The following is a 6000-nucleotide window of genomic DNA, read 5'->3' as shown; positions in this document are numbered from 1 at the left end:
ATTCTACCAAAGAGCTTGGATTTTGTCCTGAGCAACAGATGTCAGAAATTTTTTAATTCAAGAGAGGAATCTGTTATGTTCCTATTTCAGATAGAGCTTTTGTCTGCAGTGAAGAGGACATATTGGAAGAGGGGAGCCTATTGATGGAGAGACCAGTTGCACCCACAGTCCTAGTGAGAGGTGATGAGTGTATAATCTACAAAAACTGTCATTAAAGTAGAGAGGAGGAGTTAGATATGAGATGTCAGGGAAGTAAAACTTACAGGACTTGGTGACTGATTGCCTGAGGATTTAAGAGACAGGTGGCTACATAAACAATATTCTGAAGTAGAATTTGGGTGAATAATAGCAAATATTTAGGGAAAGATAAAGTTATCCTTTTGTTTATATTGTGTGGGAGGTATTTTGAGGCCATCTATTTACAGATCCCATTTGGAAAAGGAGTACATCAAGGCTGTATATTATCACTCTGCTTTTTGAACTTATATGCAGTGTACATCATATGAAGTGCCAGGCTGGATGAAGCACAAGTTGGAATCAAGATTGCCAGGAGAAATATCAATAACCTCATATATGCAGATGACACTATCCTTATGGCAGAAAATGAAGAGGAACTAAAGAGCCTCTTGATGAAAGTGAAAGAGAAGAGTGAAAAAGCTGGCTTAAAACTCAACATTCAAAACATTAAGATCATGACATCCAGTCCCATCACTTCATGGCTAATAGATGGGGAAACAATGGAAACAGTGACAGACCTTATTTTCTTGGGCTCCAAAATCACTGCAGCTGGTGATTGCAGCCATGGAATTAAAAGACACTTACTCCTTGGAAGAAAAGCTATGACCAGCCTAGACAGCATATTAAAAAGCAGAGACATTACTTTGCCAACAAAGTTCTGTCTAGTCAAAGCTGTGGTTTTTCCAGTAGTCATGTATGGATGTGAGAGTTATACCATAAAGAATGCTGAGCACTGAAGAATTGATGCTTTTGAACTGTGGTGTTGGAGAAGACCCTTGAGAGTCCCTTGGATTGCAAAAAGATCAAACTAGTCAGTCCTAAAGGAAATCAATCCTGAATATTCATTGGAAAGACTGATGCTGAAGCTGAGGCTCCAATACTTTGGCTATTTGATATGAAGATCCAACTCATTAGAAAAGACCTTGATGCTGGGAAAGATAGAAGGCAGGAGGAGAAGGGGACAACAGAGAACAAGATGATTGGATGGCATCCCTGACTCAATGGACATGAGTTTGAGCAAGCTCCAGGAGATGGTGAAGGACAGGGAACCCTGGCATGCTGCATTCCATGGGGTCACAAAGAGTCAGACAAGACTGAGCAATTGAACCGAATACTCTTGTATATACAGATTCAGAATTTAGAGGACAAATTTGTGCAGTAAATATGGATCAGTGTAATAAATATTTATTGAGCACCATTATGTTGTAGATAGTGTCATGAGGATGCACTGTTGAATGACCTTTCACTCAAGGAATGTTTGGTCTGTTGCATCAGATGAAATATGACAATCAATAGCAGAAGTCATCCTAATACAGATGGATGATCATTTTTGTAAAAATTAAAAAGAACTATAGGAACAGGTAAATAAAAAGAAAGGTAAAATGGATGAGCAGAGGAAAATCACAAATGGAATCTTGGCCAATATTAATCTTTAAAGGGCATCACAAGAAGAAAAATGACAAACTGAATAAAAATGTTTAAAACATAAAAAAGAGAACTAGAATTTTAAGCTAGAAATTGAGATCTTAGAATCCAAGGAATAAGAACATCAATCAAAAAATGTTAAATGTTGTGGATCAACTATACTTCAATTTTTTAAAAAATGTTAGATGTTAAATAGTCAAGTAATATGAAAGACAAAAATATTCTAATAGAATTTAGCTGGCTTGCAAATAACTTTTTGGAGAGTAATTTCAGTAAAATAATAGAGGCAGAAGCTTGATGGCAGAAGGGAAAGAAGTGAATGGAATATGAGGTCTCCCATTTTGTAATAAAGGCAGCAAGCATGCTCTTAGCAACAAGTTTGCAATGGAATAATGGACAAAGGAATTTTATATTTAAGTTTGCAAAGACGTTTTTTATTGCATGTGAAAAAGCAGTGAGGAGGGACGGAGCAAGAATAAAAAATATAATAAGGTAAGAACTGATGAATAGTGACCTATTTTATGAGTAAAGGAGTAAAAGCAAGAAATCTTTTTTTCAAAAATACAACTTGAGGGATTTGCTTTGAACTTGAGAAAAGAAACTGCTTTTTCCCAGACTGCTTGAAATAGAATAACAATACATAGACAGATAAAGAGAGATAGATAGGTAATGGATAGAAGGACAAAGTGATGTGAAGTCACTCAGTCGTGTCTGACTCTTTGCGACCCCATGGACTGTAGCCTACAACGCTCCTCCATCCATGGGATTATCCAGGCAAGAGTACTGGAGTGGGTTGCCATTTCCTTCTCCAGAGGACCTTCCCAATCCAGGGATCGAACCTGGGTCTCCCGCATTGTAGGCAGATGCTTTACCATCTGAGCCACCAGGGAAATCACTGCTTGAAATAGAATAACAATACACACGGAGAGATAAAGAGAAATAGATAGGTAATGGATAGAAGGACAGACAGACAAATAGATAGATAGATGATAGACTAGACAGAGAGAGAGTTATCATTAACACTAAATTTAAATTCCACATTTTAAGGTATCTATACAGAAGGTAGGCCCTGTTCTCAAGTTGAGAAAATATCCCCACTTGCTTTCACAAGATAAAATCTACCTCTTTCCTTAATGTTTATTTGATGCATGATGCTTTTGATTGCTAAAAAAGATTAGCTGCTATAACCCTTTTAAATTGAATGACCTAGCAAGCGGAACATTATATTGGTCAATTGCACATGACTATAAGGGTGACTGCATTTAATACACTAGCATAATTGCAAATCTGCTCTTAAATTATTGCCCACATCCTTTATATTAAATGACTTCATGCTCGTTTTTTTAAAAAATCAAACAAATTTTACCAGTAAGATAACTTTCCTGCTATATTTTAACATAGTGTCTTTTTTATTTTTAAATGTCATTTATATTCATTAGAATGGTGTGAATCTTTATAACTCCACCAGGATAACTAAAACACATCTCAAGCTTAAATATCTTAAACAAAACTATTGCTATTCCATCTATCTTCTATTTATCTCAGAAAATAGCACTACCATTGACCTTGTTGCTTAAGCCAGAAAACAAGCAAAATAATTCTCACAATAATTCTTAACTCCTCTTTTTCTCCCACATTTACATAAAGCCACCAGCACATATTGCACCTGATAGCTTCTTACATCTCCAACAGGATGCATAAAAGTCAGGCTATTTTTCTTACCTAGACTATCGCAATAAGTCTCTTATTTATTCTCACCCTTCCAGTCTTGACCCCAATTGACATAATAATTCACATTTCAGCTGATAATTCTTTTTAAAACCTATGTTATATCATATTCCCTCTTTCTTGAAACCTTCCAAAGGATTCTCATTAGATAGACAAATTACAAAGCCCCTACCATAACCTGTGGGCTTTCCTGATAACTCAGTTGGTAAAGAATCTGCCTGCAATGCAGGAGACCCTGGTTTGATTCCTGGGTTGGGAAGATCCACTGGAGAAGAGATAGGCTACCCACTCCAATATTCTTGGGCTTCCCTTGTGGCTCAGTTGGTAAAGAATCTGCCTGCAGTGTAGGAGACCTGGGTTCAATCGCTGGGTTGAGAAGATCCCCTGGAGAGGGAAAGGCTACCCACTCCAGTATTCTGGCCTGGAGAATTCCATGGATTATATAGTCCATGGGGTCACAAAGACTCGGACATGACTGAGCAACTTTCACATTTCACACTACCATAACCTGAAAAGATCCATATGAGTTTATCCTTGACTGTCTTTTGAACTTCATCCCATACCTTCCTTCTCTTTGATGGTCACGTTCCCCAGTACACCAAACATGCTTTCATTGCTGGGCCTTTCTGGCAATAAAATCACTGGTCTCTGCCTGGACCAATGCTCCTTTACTTCACTAACTTCCTCTCAGTTGTCATTTATTAATGGAGATTTTTTCTGACAAGCTTTTAAAAAATAACTTCCACTAACCTCTATCCTCTTACCCAGTTGTAGTTTCTCTCCTAAGCATTTATCAGCAACTGACACTCTCGCCTTCTATTAGAATATAAGATCTAATAAGGTGGGGTAGGAGTCAGTTAGTTTTCTTGAGTGTTGAATCCCCAGTACTATATGCTAATCATGCTGTGCTAAGTTGCTTCAGTTGTGTCTGACTTGTTGCGAGCCCATGGACCATAGCCACCAGGCTCCTCTGTCCATGGGATTCTCCAGGCAAGAATACTAGAGTGGGTTGTCATTTCCTACTCCAGGGGTCTTCTTGACCTAGGGATCAAACCTGAGCCTGTTCAGGTTCCTTTGTTGTAGGAAGATTCTCTGCTAATGACATCTGGGGAAGCCCCAGGCTAATGGCACTGGTGATCAGTATTTGTTCAATAAATGAACGAAGGAATCTTATCTTCTGTTTGGAAATCTATTTCCTGACTTTCCTTTCTTGTCAATTTGAGCAGGTTTTGAAGAGAGATTCTGGTGTGATGAGAGGAAATAGGACTGGGATAGCTTGCAGACCCATATCTGTGATTATTGATTATTTTATAATAATCAGTTTATTGGACTGAAATTGACTAGAAAGCCATGGGCTTGCTTAAAATGTGATCAAGTGACATAAAAGCAAGGTCAGAGAGAGATGATTGCAGGCACATAAAATTATATCATAGATATACAAGGTTCAGATCTGTTCAATAACATTTTCCTGTATTGATTAAAACATATGAGGATCAAAATGAACCTCAAGATTCATAAACTGGCAATTTAATTATTTATATGTATCTTATTATAATGTCATATACTAAATGTAATATGATATTAATTATAAAATAAACCTTTCAGCATACTTGCTTTATATTTGGTTGTTTGATTACTGTTTTTATTAGTAGCTATTCAAAACCTGCTTCAGTTCACAAAGATCACAGATAAATGGATTGGTTGGCTACTGGATTTCTGGGTATAATGAAATTGTCTAAACTTTATGAATTTTGTTTTGGATTCAATCCCAATTATAAAACTTATAAATTGTGTGACCAGGGGAAAGTTATTTAGACTTTTCTCATCTATGAAATGTGGATACTAATGTATTGTTTCATGGGTTGCTATGATGATAACATGAGATGATATACCTAAAATGTTTAGGACAAGATTTTGTAGGGAATAATCCTTAAATAAAATTAATCTATTATTAACAACACTTTGTGATAGGTGTTTTTGTTTTCTAAATTCAGAGTAATGTTTATCTGCTAGGGAATTAATGTTTATGTCCCCTCAAAATAAATATGCTGAATTGTAATCCTAGTGATGGTACTGGGAGATGGGGCCTTTGGACAGTATTAGGTCATGAAAGTGAAGCCCTCATATGGGATCAATACTTTTGTAAGAGGGGCTTTCCAGGTGGTGCTAGTGGTAAAGAACCCTGGCCCTGCCAATGCAGGAGACATAAGAAATGCAGGTTCAATCCCTGGATCAGGAAGATCCCCTGGAAGAGAGCATGACGATCCACTTCAGTTTTCTTGCCTGGAGGATCCCCTGGACAGAGCAGCCTTGTGGGCTATGGTCCATAGGGTCGCAAAGAGTTGGACATGACTGAAGTGACTGAGCACACACACACACACTCTTAAGAAGAGGCCAGATAGCCACCTCACTCTCTCTCCACCATTATAAGACACAGTCCAGTTCAGTCCAGTTCAGTTCATTTCAGTTGCTCGGTTGTGTCCAACTCTTTGCAACCCCATGGACTGCAGCATGCCAGGCCTCCCTGTCCATCACCAACTCCCAGAGTTTACTCAAACTCATGTCCATTGAGTCAGTGACGCCATCCAACCATCTCATCCTCTGTCGTCC

Source organism: Bison bison, unplaced genomic scaffold, assembly GCF_000754665.1.
Source record: "Bison bison bison isolate TAMUID 2011002044 unplaced genomic scaffold, Bison_UMD1.0 scf7180017864451, whole genome shotgun sequence".
NCBI lineage: Eukaryota > Metazoa > Chordata > Mammalia > Artiodactyla > Bovidae > Bison > Bison bison.
Note: the sequence above shows the minus strand (reverse complement) of the source record.